The sequence below is a fragment of the Crinia signifera genome, chromosome 2, assembly GCF_055691185.1.
Source record: "Crinia signifera chromosome 2, ASM5569118v1, whole genome shotgun sequence".
NCBI classification, from domain to species: domain Eukaryota; kingdom Metazoa; phylum Chordata; class Amphibia; order Anura; family Myobatrachidae; genus Crinia; species Crinia signifera.
Genome location: NC_139218.1, coordinates 127,238,228 through 127,257,939, shown reverse-complemented (window position 1 = coordinate 127,257,939; position 19,712 = coordinate 127,238,228).

Sequence of the window (19,712 nt, the reverse complement as noted above, 5' to 3'; positions counted from 1 at the left end):
ACTAACCCTATAGGCTGACCTGAACCCAAAGAAGAATGCAAAGAAGAATTATGGGAACAATAGCTGGTGATAATTGGCGATTGAAAAGTAAATAAAAATAAATATGCAGTGAAAATATATATGTACTACAGTATATTCTCCTTCATCATGTGACTGTAATGAGACATGTAGTTGATCCAATCTTGATGTGGATAATTATATTGATGGATCTCTCTCCAATGTGTTGAAGTGGATATGTGAATTTTTTTTTTATAGAAAGCACAATGTGTATTATTGTACAAACAAATCTGGAAAAAAGCATCACTTTTTATATGGTCAATAGCCAAAATGGAAACTAGTTAGGGAGCATATCCCACTCACATATAACAAAGTGGATATATATGTCAAAAGGCTTCTTTTTACACGTCATTCAACAGTGCTACCATCTCCAGATAAGCAAATAAGGATCTTCGTACAGTAACTTCTCCTCTTTTTGGACTGCTACTATTTCATGTTCTCCATCATAGCCATGTATATTGGGCAGAGGTATGGAAGGAAATAATACAATATGTGTAGTTACCAAACTCAGATAAAAAAGTACCACACTCACATCAAATGGAATGGATATGTGTGTTGAAAGGGTTCTTTAAATTCCCTTTCAAACATGCTACCATCACTCAATAGAATAGATCAGCATTTTTTCCATACCACAACTCACAAGGAAAAATAGATGGCAAAACCATAAAGGTATCTTTTTAGTTCTCACAACTTCTCCTTCTGTTAAACCTCCACTCACATAGCTATAAATTAGCATACGGTAGAAGGCTGAGGCTGGCGTATCACACTCAAGATTTCAAAGTCAGGTTCAATCTTATAAAGGTTTCTTTATCTTGTTCCTCAAATTGTTAGGGAGTTACTGCAGGCTCTAATTGGTGTATATGGATCTAAAAAAATTGGGATGAATATCAATTTATGTTATGAAAAGAACGTTGTTATAAAAATGAAAAACAGTTCATAATAGGGTCAAATCACATGATCAAAATGTCATGTAAGTACCAGCTGAACCAGTCACTGTGTTAAAATATACATGGAGCAGTATACAAATTTTAATAATTTTACATGTTAAAAAAGCATTATATGTTCTACAATATAATTTAAGTCAGTCCCCTATGTGAAGTAAACACCCAACAGCAAATAAATGATTCTAAACTTTTGATGCACTTCACTTTCAATTTATACAGTAGCTGCTAGTACCGGAGTGGTGAATTACTAAGAGATTTTGCTGCATTTTAAACAAGGTCTTTAGACAGAAAAGCTGTGCATCTTGTCAGGAGTCAGTCTTTTTCTGACAGCTCCTATTAAAAATAATTTGTTATGAAAAGTATTTAAATAAGAGAGGACCAAGGATTGATGGTAAGAATTTTAGATGATGGATGGCATATTTCAATAATAATTCAAGTCAGTGGAATCCATTGATTTGCCATATTTTACATGCAATAAATCAAGCTGCTGGGGGAGTTCAAATGAAGTCAGATACAAAACATCACTGGTGCTAAAAAGCACCGGCGATGTGCCACTGACAGCTGCACATACATACCCTCCAACTGTACAGATTAAGCCGGTACAGTACCGTTTTTAACAGACTGTACGGTACTTGTTTCCTAGCACGGCCACAATCGCGGGCATCGGGTGTCATTTTTAGTGGTCTGCGACGCGACCGACGCGATGCCCCCGATTTTCCCATTGAAATGCATTGTAAAAAGTCAAAATCGCGTCGGTCGCGTCGTATGCGGCTAAAAAAGGCTTAAATGGTCCAGACGCGATGCCCCTGATTTCCCCATAGGGAACAATGTTAAATGCCTCAATTTACCCGCGATGCCCCCGATTTCCCATAGGAATCAATGTTAAATGGCTCAATTTACCCAAATCATCATAGGGAACTATGGTAAATGGGCCAGAAAACCCCAAAAACACCCCTGAACAGTGAAATGTCCCCCCAAAAGTAGTTTACGCCACCCCACGATCAACGCGTGACCTTCACAGGTAAACGCGTCCCTTCGCGGCCTTGACAGGTATATGCGTGCGCTCGCCACGCTTCGGGCTCGGTGGTTTGCTGCGCTCGCCACACTATTCTATTCTCAACTCCACGCCGACGTGGAAAGTGGGGGTATGAAAAGGTCGGAGGACGCGTACCGCCGCCCCTCGCGGGCTCGCTGCGCTCGCCACGCTTCGGGTTCGCGTTGAACGTGGGGTGGCGTAAACTACTTTTGGGGGGACATTTCACTGTTCAGGGGTTTTTTTTTGGTTTTCTGGCCCATTTACCATTGTTCCCTATGATGATTTGGGTAAATTGAGCCATTTAACATTGATTCCTATGGGAAATCGGGGGCATCGCGGGTAAATTGAGGCATTTAACATTGTTCCCTATGGGGAAATTGCGGGCATTTTTCCTCACGATGCCCACGATCATGATCGTTGTGGCCGTGCTAGCAAACAAGTACCGACTGTACCAAATGTACCGGTTTCAGATGATTCCGGGGGCACCTCTGATTCTGCCCCGTCCCAGTGCTGCCTTGCGGTCCCGGCAGCAAACGTGCTTAGTCAGTTCGACTCTACCGCTTCCGAATTCGGGGCTTTCTGTCCATACTGTAAAGCAGGCTTGTCTTCCCGGCACATTCGCATCTATAATTTTCAGACACCGGCGGCAGTGCGATCTCCGTGGTGGGGGCACTTTTACACATTTTTAATGTCCTTTTGACCTATCACCCTAAGACAATCATATATATATATATATATATATATATATATATACACACCAATGTTGAGCCCGGCCCCCCTGTGCCCACAGGAAAATGGCAATGATACCCTGCCCGGGTGCCAGCCCTGAGAGCTATGCTAGCTCCCCAATATAACGTGAGGAAGGAGAGCGTCACTCCGGGGCTTTTTGATAAATCAGGTAACAGCTTTATTAGCGTTATGTCAACGCATTTCGGGTAGTACCCGTCGTCAGGACAATTGTCCTGACGACGGGTACTACCCGAAACGTGTTGACATAACGCTAATAAAGCTGTTACCTGATTTATCAAAAAGCCCCGGAGTGACGCTCTCCTTCCTCACGTTATATATATATATATATATATATATATATATATATATATATATATATATATATATATATATATATATATATATAATGTTACCTCCTGTATTCCTGCCAGTGCTGTTGAAACTTTTAGCCCCACTCCCTCTTTTATTGATGTGTAATAATATATATATATAGCTTGCCAGGGACGGTGGCACTCGGGATAAATAAAGACACGAAGACCGGTCTGGTAGAAGTCAACGTTTCAATGGGTAGCACCCATTTTCATCAGGACATGACCTGATGAAAATGGTTGCTACCCATTGAAACATTGACTTCTACCTGACTGGTCTTTGTGTCTTTATTTATCCCGAATGCCACTGTCCATGGCAAGCTGCATTGAGGTTCTGTTGCCTCTAATTTGATGGATGGCAACGGGAGCCATACTATACTTATTTTGGAGAGTGCCGGTATCCACACTATATATAAATAAAATATATAAAAAAATATATATATAAACTCCAATATATCGGCACTCCACAATCAATTACAATCCCGGTGCACTCCAAATAATCTTAGTAGAAGTCCAGCAGAAGGAGGCACATGGACACACAGGGTTTAAATGATGCAAAACAAGCTGTATTAGCGCCAATCGCTTTCGAGGCAATTGCCTCTTCCTCCGGGCACAGCAAAGAACACAAGTGACACATAAGTGACACTTACCCACATAAATAGATCTCCATGCCGCGCTGTTCCATCCCCGCCGGGCACCAGCGCGTCCACTGCCGGAAGTCGTCACAGCCGGATCCCCAGTGACGTGTACCCGGTAGTCAGGGAGCGTTCCATGCGTTCCACCTGCTTCCTACCTGCATTCCACCGGGTCTCCAACAATAATGTTCCCCCGCAGTTAACCCTGCCAGCACCCTGGGGAAAAAACAAGCCGTCAATGCACGGATCACTGCCCTAACCTAATAGGGACATAAATATACATATTGTTAACAGTATTATACACTAGACAAAGACCTACAAAGAAGAACATACTCAAGAAAAAACATATATATATACACATAAAATACAGAAAATGAATAAAGCTTTGAAAGATATATATATATATATATGAAAAAATACCAAAGATACTCAAAATATCTCCATTAATCTCAAAGCACTTCAAATTAGACTGTTCCAGTTGATTTTTTCGTTGAGTCCACCTGGAGATATTTGGAGATATTTTGAGTATCTTTGGTATTTTTTCATATATATATATCTTTCAAAGCTTTATTCATTTTCTGTATTTTATGTATACATATATGTTTTTTCTTGAGTATGTTCTTCTTTGTAGGTCTTTGTCTAGTGTATAATACTGTTAACAATATGTATATTTATGTCACTATTAGGTTGGGGCAGTGATCCGTGCATTGACGGCTTGTTTTTTCCCCAGGGTGCTGGCGGGGTTAACTGCGGGGGAACGTTATTGTTGGAGACCCGTGGAACGCAGGTTGGAAGCAGGTGGAACGCTCCCTGACTTCCGGGTACACGTCACTGGGGACCCGACTGTGACGACTTCCGGCAGTGGACGCGCTGGTGCCCGGCGGGGATGGAACAGCGCGGCATGGAGATCTATTTATGTGGGTAAGTGTCACTTATGTATGTTCTTTGCTGTGCCCTGAGGAAGAGGCGATTGCCTCGAAAGCGCTTGGCGCAAATACAGCTTGTTTTGCATCATTTAAACCCTGTGTGTCTTTGTGTCTCCTTCTGCTGGACTTATATATATATATATATATATATATATATATATATATATATATATAGAAGGGGGGTCAGAAAGGGGGCGTGGTCACACATACAACACTTTCCCATGACCACGCCCCATTTAGACACTGGTCACGCCCCTTTCTGAATGTGTACCGATTTTTGCCCTTCAGATGTTGGAGGGTATACACTTATGACTTATCTAATGTGCAGCCCGTCCGACTTCTGACCCCGACCCAATGCGCATAGGACCGCCCATTAGGAGTAGATGTCAAACACATTTAGCGTAACACCTGATTTCTTGTATATATATATGGGAGCGATAAGTTATAAACACCCCCTCCCCCCCAAAAAAAGGTACTACAGTCATAGTTTTGCAATAAAGGCTATTATGAAGTTGATACAACACAGTGCCAAAACAAACATTTAAATATTTAAGCTTGAAATAGGCAAGAATAGAAATAAAAGTGAAGTACACCTGGTGCATATTGAACATGCTCCTCCTAATTTACAGTACAGATGTATGCTTGAAAACAATGAACAAACATTGAGGTTTATTCTGATCTGATTGTTATTGTGCGAATTCTCAATTGGTTGCATTATTGATTGACTGTGCATGCATAACGATCATAAGAAGTCAAGCATGAGCCAAAATAGCACTGTACAATTTTAATATCGCGTTAAGGTTTGCGATGGGACGCAATGCGATTTTTAATTGTACAGGCACCCTGAAGTAATCCGCGTCCGCTCGCGAGGCACGCTTCGCTCGCCACACTTAGGGCTCGCTGCGCTCGCCACACTATATAAAATAAACTCCACCCCAACGTGGATAGTGGGGGTATGAAAAGGTCGGAGGACGCGTATAGCTGTGCTCGCCACTCTTTGGGTTGGCGTTCATAGTGGGGGTGGCGTTATGGGGGTGCATTTAACATAGTAATCACCCATCAGGGTGGCTGTACAATTAAAAAATTGGGTCGCATGCGATGTGATCAAAACGTGGGTGGCAGTGGGTAGTATGCCTATTGCAATGAATAGTCATTGAAGCAATTGGTAGTAGGATCAAGTGTCAATTAATACACCAAGGTGTGGTTAATGGAGCTCTGAAGATCTTAAACTATGGACCACATTGTCACGTTTCGTGAAGCAACAGCTGGAGTGTAGCGGAGGCTGGGTGCTTTAATATAAGGTTGTTGCATTAACGACAGAATGGAGTGAAGCAATGAGATCAAATATTACCTTATTTAATGAAGATACTGCGGTACAGGTTGTAATAATGGCACAAGAAAAGACATGGTTGAGACACAAGTTTACAACTTATAGCCTGCAAGATCTGCATTATTAGCCTGTTCCAACAACCCTGCACCATTACCTGCAAGCTGTGGTGACCAGATGGTTTTGGATCGGGAGGAGGGTGTTATCTTGTGCTAAGGGAGATGGATGCCCTAAATTAACATATTTAAAAACCTTTTATAACACTAGGAGAAACCTCTCACTGAGAAAGGGCTGCAGACTGCTGCTGCCTAACAGACAGTCAGTGTGCCGGGTGTGACTATGCTGCTACTTGGCTCCAAGGAGGGAAGAGTGGGTGCAGCTTCATATGCAGTAATGCTGCAACATTGGGCAACACAGCATGGGACTGGACCAAGTAAAAAAGGGATGAGAGCACCTGTTATTTGTTTTTTAATTAATTTGTGGATGACATGGACTGGAGCACTCGGACTGGAGCACAAAGTTTTAAAGAAGTGCGGGCCCATTTTATATACCCCTGCTCCTCAGGGCCCCACTGACCCATGGGGCCTGCCACAACTGTCCCCTTTAAATATGGCTGTACCTACTAACGTCAACAATACACCACCACTTGTTAAGTAACTGGGCTGTTCATAGCTTGAGTAATCCACTGGTGTGTGTCTGCAGCATATAACTGCAATAGAAAACCTGCACACACACATCATTCCCAACAGCTGTTTCCAAAGACAGTGAAGTTTGAATGTACTTTGAAATGTCCTAGGTGGATGAATAGGCACTGGTGTGTAAAGGAGTATGGCAGCAAACGTATTCCTGCCCTTGGTCAATTTATTTAATCTGGAAAAATGGCACAATAAAATTATTTTGTTTCTATATGCTAAATAAAATTCTTTCCATGTTCCTAGTTTTCTAGACTTTACTAAATAATATTTATCAGAGCGAAAAATTGACATCACAATGAAAAACTATAAAAAAAATGCCTTCTAGCATTGTTTAACCCTGTAATTCCCAAACTACCCTAAAGCACTAGCACCAAAGGTGTAAACTGACGGGTCAAATCCCAAGTGAGTTTGGACTATTATTTCCATATGACAATTGTGGTTGAATGGTTTCCAGGCTTCTGCTTCTAGCTTGGCAGCGCTGCAGTTTCTGACATCCATAAAACGTACCATTGCACGCATGTTTAATTAATATGACCTAATTCAATGTTCTTAATAATATTCTTAGAATAAGAGACCTTTTATATAGTTTTAAAACTGCTCATTTGGGTATAAATATGAAAGCAGTGCAATGACCCTCATAATAAGATTCATTTTTTTTGTATAACTAAAGCTGCATATTCAAGAAAAGTTACACTAAAATATTCTTCTTCACTGTAGTGCATCAATGTAGTTTTAAATTATTAAGCATTAAGGTCATGCTAATCAAAATCACCATGTGTCATTCATTTATGGTGAGCACAAGGAGACCATTGCTTGCACAGTCGGAATGACACTTTTGGATAAATGTAATTAGCGGCAGCTTTGCTGGAGATTTAAATACACCAATGACTGTTCCCGGTCAACGATGGGTTTCAGTCCAAAAGCAGTGTATTTACTAAAACTACTTTTAACCTAAACTTTACCTATCATCGGTCCCCAATGGCTTCCAATAGGTATTTGGGCCTGATTCAGACCTGATTATAAGGCAGCGGATCAGCAACACCACATGAACAGTGAGCCTCTACCCCGCCAGAGTGTAATCCCACACTTTGCAGGCCTGAAGATGTCACAACCCAGCCTAAACCATTCACAGATCACTCACCATAGAATTATTTCACCACAGTGTGCAGCCTGTGCGTAGCCTTGGACTTGGACAACCCATCGGCTGCGATGAAATCAGCATGATCGAGGCTGGCGTTACACACCCTCCCTCCAAACACCTAGACATGCCTGTATTTTTCCTAGGCATGCCTACATTTTCCCATAATCGCCGTCACTGTGCAAATTCGCACAGCAGCGACCAAGTCTGAATCAGGCCTTTCAAGTCGTTATGTCACCACAAAAAAGTGTTGCTTTAATGTTTTGTGGCGGCTCGGCACTCCAACTCTGTATCACAAATTCCCAGGTGCCCTCCGGATGCAATGGATAGCGGCCCTCAGTGGGTTTTTCAAAAACGTTGTATATTTCCACTCTCCAATGTTTTGGGGACTAGCCCCTTTGTCAAGGTGCAGGAACAACAAATTTGAAGAAAGATGTCTAACTTATATATGGTGAAGTTACTGTGAGGCGTCTTCAGTTCACCGCTGGGGAGCCCGCTGCTGGAAACCATCGCTGCCGGAAGGCGGAAGCCGGATGTCAGATCTCACACTGATGCTGACACGCAGATCAGTGTGAGATCTGACATCCGGCTTCCGCCTTCCGGCAGCAGTGGTTTCCGATAAAAGCATTTGCTCGTACCAAAATATTCCACAGTGTGGGCTGGTTACCACATGATTTTACATAAAATACCGGGGAAAACTGCTCCATTGCCAGGCCATTGGTTGTCAGGATGCCGAAGGCTGCTTAGCGCTGGCTTGCGCCGCCGCGTCTGGACACCGTCAACTGTGGATACCGCAGATGGGGCAGAAGCTCCAGGACCAAAGGTGTGAGTGTCACAAGCCATGCCACAAAAAAATAATAGAAAGAAGTGGCACTTGGAGATGTTGAAATACATTTTAGTGGTGCAAAGCGTCATAAAAGTCCGACATTTCGGGGATAATACAGTATACCCCTTTTTCAAGGTGTGAGAACAAATTATTTTATACTTAGTTTATTAATTAGGTCACGACCACATATGTTTAAGGGCACATATTCTCTGTAACAGAGAAGGCCCCTTACATTACACTTATAGTGTGTCTTAAAATCACTTTATATTTATTTAACGGGGTGCAATGGGCATTCTCTTTATTAATACGTTTTATCAGTATCTCAGTGCCACTTCTTTCTATTATTGTTTGTCTTCACATTATTGATAAAGGCAATTGCATCTTTTACTGGAGTGACGGACCGATTCTACAGTATATCAGTGACATGCGGTGGGGTGAGGCAGGTAAGGCACAGCCTTTCCTGTTATACTAATGTATATGCTGGAGTTTTGAGTTTATAAAGTATGTCAAAAATACAAAGAATATATATATATATATATATATATATATATATAAAATATTTTTATTATTTTAAGAGTTTTTATAACTCTGAAGTAAAAAGTCTATGGCAAGTGAGGCAGTGCCTCACCTGGCTACCTTTTTCTGCACATGTCTTGTCAAAACTCAGTGAATCTCCAGCAGTGTATACTGCTGCACTTGTGTATAATGCTGGCATGTACCCCATGGCTCATAAATTGTGTGCAAATCGAGCTCTGGTATTTGCCAGTGACTCCTTAGCCATTTACCCCACTGCACGTCCCTACAGTATATATATATATATATATATATATATATATATATATATATATATATATGTTTGCAGTAGTAATAACACAATGGTCTGTCTATCTATGGGATCGATTCTGTTTATTGCAATGAATTCATAAGTGAGAATCCTCGCAGAATTCATAGAATAGTTCTCTCTACTCCATAGTCTGCTAAGGGTATGAAATTTGGGTTTCGTTGCCAGTGTTTAAAAACTGCAGCAATGGCACAATGTACCCTTCTGTATTAATAGAATCAACCCCTATGTCTGAAAGGGGTATTACAGACTAGTGTTACTGTTAAACAGTTATAACGGTGGTATTTCTCCTCTGAATGTTATGCAGTCTCTAGCATTTTCTCTAATAGCTCTTTGGTCTGAGGATGAGATGAATCATCCTGCTACAGCCATGCTCTATGAAATGTCTCTTCATTTATTTGCTGATGAGCATTATCATTTAAATAGAAGAACCGCTTGTACATGCATTTAGCCTATTGACAGCCACCTGCTTACCACTAATTATATCCACATTGCCAACCAATGTGCATACAATGCAACAGAGTTACAAGATACATAGGGTCAGACAAGGCTTTTTATTTTCCCTTCTCTTGTGTGAATCATTAATTGTGTTGAATGCTATTGAGTGGAAGGAAGACTCCTGGTGGGATTAGTGTCCTGGCTCTGGAGATTTATTGCTGTACAAGTCTGGTTTAATGTCATAGTACTATGGAAAATTACAGTATTTCCAAACCTATTTCCTTGATGCATCATAATGTAACATTGAATTGAAATACTGCCTGATCTTTGCAATTTTCTGAGATCAGCTGGGGCTTAATTACTTACTGTATCATACGTATTTCCTAGAGTTATGATGTATAGAAGCCTGAAATGCTCAATTTGTATACAGATCGTACCTGTTTTACATTTCAGTGCTACACACTCCATATTCTATAAAATGTAAATGTAAATTGAATGTTAAGTAAAATGTTCAAAACTTTGTATTACTAGACGTGGTGTCACAAAGGAAGTTGTGTGTGTGTGGGAGGGAGGGGCGCTGAGCCTGGGTGTCACCCTGCGAAGGGTAACACCAAAGTGCCAACAGGAACTGGGGGCTGTAGTGCAATTGTACTGGATCCTGTCAAAATGTACAGTAGGAGCAGGGCTTAAAGTGGTCATGCAGAGGTGGGGGAACTAATTTCTCGATGCCACCTAATTACCCTCCTTCCCTCTGCCCCATTAGGTAGAGACAGGGCCAGAAGTAGGGAATTTGGCATCCCCTATCAAACTAGAATGTTTTTTTGTGAGAATTACTGTGCAGGGCCAATGTGGAGGTTAAAATGTTCCACCTGACCATTAGAGGTGGTGGAACTCAGTTCCACCCAGTTCCCCCTCACTTTAACCCCTGAGTAGGAGCCCTCACCACATGCAGACTGGGCCCTAGGGGCAACGTGTATCTCCATGGGGATTGTTGCAATTCTAAGCCAACAACTGTAATCATGTATGCAGAAAACATAGCGGGGGCCATTCAACCCATTATGCTGACTATGCACAAGAGTACAGCACCATAGTAATCAGGGCACTGACAGTGTCTTCTCAATTAATGTCAGCACCCTGATTATAATGGTACTTTACTGTGTGCTCGCAGTAACAGTCAGGGCAGCTGGACAGTGAGCAGTGTGCTTGCCACCATTGCCGCTCCTGATTGGCTGCCAGACCACAAGCTACGATTACCTCGCAAGCTAGTGTGCATTTGAAATAGTCCTGGACCTGCTCTGATAATCTGATAAAGTCAGGTTGCCCTCCGCTCTGCCCGACTGTACCCATGTTGCACATATTGAGTGCACTGCTCATCGCCCAGCTGAGCATTGTAATCCCTTGTGGCATCGAGCATAAAACCAGTGGCACTGAGCATGAAATTACTGGAATCGAGCATGAAGCACCTGGCAATGAACATGTAGGTAAGCATCATCTATGTTGCATAATATGTAAGTGTGGTATAATATGTATTGGGCATCATGGTATGTGGCATAATGTGTAATGGTCATCACAATGTGTGGAATATTGTGTAATGGGCATTACACTGCGTAGCACAATGTGTAATGGGCATCACGGTGTGTGGTATAATATATAATGGGCATAAAAGTGTGTGGCATAATGTCTATTGAGCATTACAGTGTACAGCATAATGTGTAATGGGTATCACAGTGTGGCATAATGTGTAATGGACATTACAGTGTGTGACACAATGTGTATTGGGCATCGCGGTGTGTGGTATATTGTGTAATGGGCATCATTATGGCCTAATATGTAATGGGAATTATGGTGTGTGGCATAATGTGTAATTGGCATTACGGTGTGTGGCACATCATGTAGTGGGCATTACGGTGTGCATAATCCTGGCACAGTGTGTCTAAGGGACTTTACCTGGTCCAATGTGTATAAGTGTCACTGCTGTCTGGTGTAATGTAAATTGGTACTATTATTATACTCCACCCACATTTTTAGCTCCACCCATAATATCCATGGTGAGGGGTGCCAAAATCTATGTTTACCTACCAAAAAAGTATGCCGGCCCTGAACATAGCACTAGCTTCTCAGTTTCCTGTCTATTCTGATCCACCATACAGTAGAGTTACTCAGGGAGTGAATTATAGAAGGATCTGTAACCACTGCTGTGTATTTATACACAATAGTTTAAATCTTTGAACATTCCAGTGGGAATCTCAATAGAAACCTACTGTAGTTGTGTGTGTAATTTGCATATTTCTCACATATCTGCTGCACACTGGATTACAGTTGTGAATGCACAAATGTACAACAAAAAATCAGACCCTGTATACAGTACAATACTAACTGTCACTCTAGCTCTCGTCCTACATTCTCCCAAAGTATATTGTGCCTCCAGCTCCTTTGTATACACTCTGGCCAGGCACCATTAGTTTTCATCAATCATCTGTGGCTATATATTGCAATTTTGATAAATGGCGAAAAGATGCCAGTTTTGTCCTCGATTTGGACAGCCCTTTACCACAGTGCTGTCAATGTATGATTTTTATTTAAATACAATTACAAATTTCTGGTAGAAACATTTATTTTTACAAACTATAAACTACTACTTAGTAACTGCAAAGAGATATTCATTTGGTATTTATTAGCATTTAGTTATATAACGTCTGCATATTAGTAGTGTCAAACTTGAAAAGTCTTTCTTCTGCCTGTAAGAGAATACCCAGTATAAAATGACCATCTTTGGTTGCTTAATCTTTTATAGCTGACAAAGAAATGATGAAGGAATGATGAGAAGGGACATTACTTTGGTCCTGTATCTGTACATCATCTGAGAATGACAGATATATAGCTATGTCTGTATTCTCTCCCAATTGGGGTCAGAAGAGATGTGCCTTAACATTACTAGGTCTCAGTACTGTAGTTTATTTTGTATTAGCATTGGCTTCCAAAACAGAAGAAATATACTAAGCTGTCAATGTGTAGATTTATTTACATCTATCTAAAGCTGTGTACACACACTTCGTTTTGCTTTAGATTCGTTGTTAGATTTGATTTTCTATTAGATGTGGCATTAGATCTTCCCATTCAATTTGGCATTAGATCTATACCTTTGCTTTCGATTCGATTTAGATTTCACAGTGTAGGCACAATGTACTCATTTGATTTACTGGATCGAATTCGAGATTTTCTTGGCTGCACAGTCTATTTTTCTTTTCGTTTTTGAGAAAACGGGAGCGCGCATCGAATCGAATGCCGATCTAAAGTGTCCTAAAAACCATTTGATGTGTGTTCGATTTTGCTTCTATAAGCAAAATGGAATCGAAAACAGGGAAAAATCTAAGCGTGTGTACACAGCTTATCTATCTATCTATCTATCTATCTATCTATCTATCTATCTATCTATCTATCTATCTACAGTATCTATCAAATAATACTTGTCCCAAATGCAAAAAAATCATAAATCCACTACCATCTTTATTTGAATATTATCATTGGTTATTCTGGAACCATTATATATATGGTATAACTATAGATGTTAATATACAGTAGCTTTGCTACAGTATATTTATGTAATTATATTCCATTAACTGTGAGTAGTATATACCATTACACTTTGAGTGACTAGAAAACATAAACTAAGAAAATCCTTGAGAATGCCACACTTTACACAGTACAGTATTTATTTTATATATTAGCAGTTTCTTATATACAGTAGCGCAGCATATTCTGTTGCGCTTTACAAAGGAAACAGTGATACAACAAACTGGGTAATTACAGACAGTCAAAGGTATGAGGCAGGGCCGGCGCTACTCACTCAGCAGTTCCTGCAAAGCAGGGAGGCGCCATGCTGAAAAGGCGCTGTCTCCTTCCCTGCTCTGCTAAAGCTGCCACAGCCCTCACTGTCTCCTACACGCTACCAGCGGGCATCAGTATAAAGATTTGCTCCCTGCACTGCGAGTGCACACAGCCTGCATGCCGCCCGCAGTGCCTGTCTGGCAGTATGGAGAAGCTGAGCAGCTCCCTGCACCGCACACACACTGTCCTCCTCCTGCGACCTGCCCCCTCTTCCTCACGGACACTTGCGCTGAGGCATGTAGCGCTGTTTGTGAATGCCTGGATGACAGGTCATATCCGGATCCGCCCCCTACCCATTTCTCCCTGCGCCTGTCAGCTGTCAATCAAATGACGAACAGGCAGCAGCGATGCCTCCCCTTCCTTCCCCCTTCCCAGTGTGCTGTGCCTGTGCCACTGCCAGTCCTCAACACTCCGCCCCCTCTATCTCCTCCCCTCTTCTTTCATCTGCTCCTTCTCTACCCTCCTTTCCCACTCAGTCACAAGAGGGGTGTAATGGCGTCCTCAGCATCCTGCCTACGCAGATAGAAGAGGAGGGACTGCACAAGAGTTAAACAGCAAAAGAACAGTGAGTCTTTTAATATACATGTTTATAACAATTTTTTTAATAACTGTAGATTTTTTTATAATTCATTTAGACACTTTTTAAATAACGGGCTGGGTTATGTGCCTAAAGGTGGTCATACACGCTGCGATAGCAGTGTGCGGTGCGATGTGCGCTCCCGCGGGCATCGCATCGCACAGTACAAAAAGTATGTGCTGCACATTGTACTGCTTTCGGATCACATCGCGCACACATTGCATGCATGCTGTGCGATGCGATCTAGCCCATAACGTATGCGATTCTCGCAGCGTGTATGGGCACCTTTAGTACCTGCAACATTTTGCGAACACAGCACTGAGGTGGTGTATGCATACATGTACATGCTCCTCCATAGGATCGCATGTTGCATACACTCCCACAATCGGTCTGCAGCTAGTTGCAATGGCAATGTGAAAGGGTGCATCATTTATGGTTTGCAGTAGGGCGCCGGACACCCTAGCACCGGCCCTGGTATGAGGGCTTTGCTCTCAAGCTTACAATCTATAGAACATGGTAAGTTAGGTTCATAGTTGAATACATTTATTATCTTATATTGTAAGTGGATCTTTTCTGCAAGATTACTATTTTCTCTGATTTTACAATTCTGTACAGTAAATATTTTCTATTTTGTTCCAAATAAGATATATATATATATATATATATATATATATATATATATATATATATATATATATATATATATATATATATATATATATATATATATATAGTTCTGTAAACTTAATTCTATTTATCTGGGTTTTTTTTATATATCAGAAGACTAAAATGTGGGAAAATAAAATTGTAGTGGAAAAAAAATACTTATCTGTACAAATGGTGCTCTATGGTAGACACTTCCAGGGTTTATTGGTCTCATTCCTTCATTTATGTGGAAAAACATACATTACTGTTAGAAGTGGTAGGTTAATTGCTACCAAATAAACTAACTGGCAATACACTGGACCAACTTTCATTCAATCATCCAACTAGTTGTGTGGTCGGAATGGAAATATGGTAATGGATTGCAACATATACATAGTAGCATAGGACCTGATTCAGGTTCATTTGCAAAGCACATTTAGTTTGCTAATGGACAAAACCAGGTGCACTGCAGGTGGCAAAAGATGTACTATGTGCAGCGCGATTTAGATTTGCTTGAGTTTTTTGTTTTTGCGCAGGGTAAATAATGACTGCTTTATTTTTACACTGCAATATAAATATCAGTTTGCAGTATTGCAGTACAGACACCAACCAAATCTAACTCTCTCTGCACCTGGTACATCAGCCCCCCCCCCCCCCCTACAGTGCTCATGGTTTTGTCCATTAGAGAGAGAATTTTCTTTTGCAAGTGAATCAGAATTAGGTCCTAAATGTGCTTTGCGAGTGAAGCCGAATCAACCCCATATAACCATAGTAGATAAGGTTCAATAAAGACTTTTGTCCATCAAGTTCCACCTGTTTAACTAGACTCATTGTTCCAAATCCTAGATATGACCCCCCTATCGCCTTTTTTGACCACCTGATCTCTCCACTAGACCATAGCTTGCTGATTATAGCCCTAAATGTAATTATTCATCAAGTACTTGTCCAATCTAATCTTTAATATATTGAATGTATAAACCATCACCACCTCAGCTGGCAGTGAGTTCCATACCTTTATTTCCCTCAACGTAAAGAACCCCTTTCGCCTAATAGTAAGAAACCTTCTCTCCTCTCGTTTAAGTAGATGTCCTCTTGTCTTGGTCACTTACCTTAGGGTAAAGAGGAAGCTCGATGGTCCCTAATATTACCCCTCATGTCTCCTCTTAAATGTCATTTTTCAAGTGATAAAGCCTAACAAGTGCTTTAAAGAGTGGCTATCGGGCAGGTTTATTAAGCTCAGTGAAGTGATAAAGTGTTTGGTTTTTATCACCAGCCAATCAGCTCCTGTCACCTGTCATTTTTCAAAACAAGCCTGTAAATTCACAGTTAGGAGCTGATTGTCTGGTGATAAAAACCAGATACTTTATCACTTTACCGAGCTTAATGAATCTGCCACTGATGTACAATAACAGTGTCATCCCTTGATTCTATGCTGCTTTTTATACATGCTAGTATCCTACTGGACTTATTTGCTGATGCTTGGCATTGAGTACTGCTTCCAAGTTTATAATCAATTTACACTTCTACAGTTGGAGCCCCTTTCAACTTTCACAAGAAAAAGAAAAGAAGTATTCCTGTGGGTGCACTGAGGACCAAATAATAACTATTATAAAAATTAACCTTTAATATTTATCTTCTAAAAGAGTCTCATATACAAGAGACCTGATATCCTTGTTGTGGTGAAATATTAAAAATAGAATGTGAATAAAGAGATGAAAATCTACGTGTAAAGATTAAAAAAGAAGAAAGAGAGACATGCGAATGTGTGTGTGTTTGAGTCTATAATTTTCAATATTTGTACTTTATAATGCTTTTTTCATAGATCTCAAAATTGTAGCCTTATTGCCTTAGGTAAAGAGTCACTTTTTCCTTTTGCACAAAATATGCGTCTACATCAATTATAAGGGTTCACTGGATATAATTTTTCAATAAAGTGAGGAGATTAATGGCTCCTAAGGATCCAGTGAAAAAAGTGGCCTTTCAAGTTCACCTCAGCGTCTAAATGAGTGTGGTGTCTCCTAAGGTAAGCACCCCTTAATCATATGTAAGGGTACATTCAATAAACAACACTATGCAGTATTCCGTACAGGGTACAGATGGCAGGTTTAGTTACCCAGTATTGCTGCGAGCGTCTTATGTCTTTATATACAGTGTCAGGTATAGCTAGTGGAAAAACTATGTAGAGATGCGGTATCCGTATTTAAGCGGTTTATCCGCCGGATTCCCTAGTAACGAAGTGGGGGTACTCAATGGTGTTTTAAAGGTCTGGTATTGTTTAAGCACATCCAGAAGGATTTCTCACCCATGTCATGAGCGGGTTACCGCTGGGATAAAAGTTGTGTGCATATATCCATGCCAGCCTAATACACCATTTTTAATGATCTTGTGCGATCTGTATATATTGTCATATATGACAGTAGTAGTACCTCTAATTTCTACCCGTAATTATAGCGGTTTTACCGCCGGGTTTCAGACAGTCGCTCCTTCTACAAGTAGTTCCCACATTAATACTGTAAATAATGTCAGTGATTTAACCCCTTCCTGACAGAGCTAGTTTTGGCGTTCCTGACAGAGCCATTTTTTTCAAATCTGACATGTCTCACTTAAGTGGGGATAACTTTTTTTTGCTTTTACTTATCCCAGTGATTTTGAGATTGTTTTTTCGTGACACATTGTACTTCAAATTAGTGGTAAATTTGGGTCGATACAGTCTGTGTTTTTTTGTGAAAAATACCAAAATGTCGTGAAAAAATGGAAAATTTAGCGATTTGCAAAATGTTAAATTTTCTGCTTGTGAGACAAATAATCATACCACTCAAAATAGTTAATAACTAACATAGACCATATGTCTACTTTATATTTCCATCATTATTTCAACTTCCTTTTAATTTTTTTGGACACTAGGAGGCTTACAATATGAATAGCAAATTCTCAAATTTTCAAGAAAATTTCAAACACTGATTTTTTTAGGGACCAGTTCAGTTCTGATGTGACTTTGAGGGACTTGTATGTGAGACACCCCCATAAATGATGCCATTTCAAAAACTGCACCCCTCACAGTATTCAAAACAGCATTTTGGAAGTTTGTTAACCCTTTAGGTGTTTCACAGGAATTAAAACAAAGTGTAGGTGAAATTTCAAAATTTCTTTTTTTTTGCAGATTTGCAATTTTAATACATTTTTCTAAGGAACACAGTACATTTTACTAGAGAAATGTGACTAAAAATTGATTCCCCCAATTCTTTTGTTTTCATAAATATCCTATATGTGGCCCTAGTGTGCACGTTGACCAAACCACAGGCTTCATAATAGAAGGAGCACCTACTTGATTTTGGAGACTCCTTTTTCTGAGATTATTTTTTAGGCACCATGTAGGTTTCTAGGCACCATAAGATGCTAAAATTTAGGAACCCCCCCACAAGTGACCCCATTTTGCAAACTACACCCCTCAGGGAATTCATCTAGGGGTATAGTGTACATTTCAAACCCCCAGGGGTTTCACCAATTGTGGTACAACTGGGCATTGAAAATGAAAAATTAAATTTTTTACACAAAAATGCAGTTCTGGCTCAAAATTTTTAATTTTCACAAGGAATGAAGGAGAAAAAGCACCCCAAAATCTGTGCCCCAATTTCTCCCGAGTACGGCAATGCCTCACATGTGACCAAAAAATACCAGTTGGGTGCATGGCAGGACTCCGAAGGGAAGGAGTGATTTTTGGATTTTGCAGCTCAGATTCTGGTGGAATTTTGGTGGGTGCTATGTCGCATTAGCAAGACCCCCCAAGCACCAATACAGTGGAACCCCCCCACAAGTCACCCCATTTTGCAAACTACACCCCTCAGGGAATTCATCTAGGGGTATAGTGTACATTTCAAACCCCCAGGGGTTTCACCAATTTTGATACAAGTGGGCAGTGAACATGAAAAATTAAATTTTTTTACACAAAAATGCAGTTCTGGCTCAAAATTTTTCATTTTCAGAAGGTATGAAGGAGAAAAAGCACCCCAAAATCTGTGCCCCAATTTCTCCCGAGTACGGCAATGCCTGACATGTGACCAAAAAATACCAGTTGGGTGCATGGCAGGACTCAGAAGGGAAGGAGTGATTTTTGGATTTTGCAGCTCAGATTCTGGTGGAATTTTGGTGGGTGCTATGTGGCATTAGCAAGACCCCCCAAGCACCAATACAGTGGAACCCCCCCACAAGTCACCCCATTTTGCAAACTACACCCCTCAGGGAATTCATCTAGGGGTAGAGTGTACATTTCAAACCCCCAGGGGTTTCACCAATTTTGATACAAGTGGGCAGTGAACATGAAAAATTACATTTTTTTACACAAAAATGCAGTTCTGGCTCAAAATTTTTCATTTTCAGAAGGTATGAAGGAGAAAAAGCACCCCAAAATCTGTGCCCCAATTTCTCCCGAGTACGGCAATGCCTGACATGTGACCAAAAAATACCAGTTGGGTGCATGGCAGGACTCAGAAGGGAAGGAGTGATTTTTGGATTTTGCAGCTCAGATTCTGGTGGAATTTTGGTGGGTGCTATGTGGCATTAGCAAGACCCCCCAAGCACCAATACAGTGGAACCCCCCCACAAGTCACCCCATTTTGCAAACTACACCCCTCAGGGAATTCAT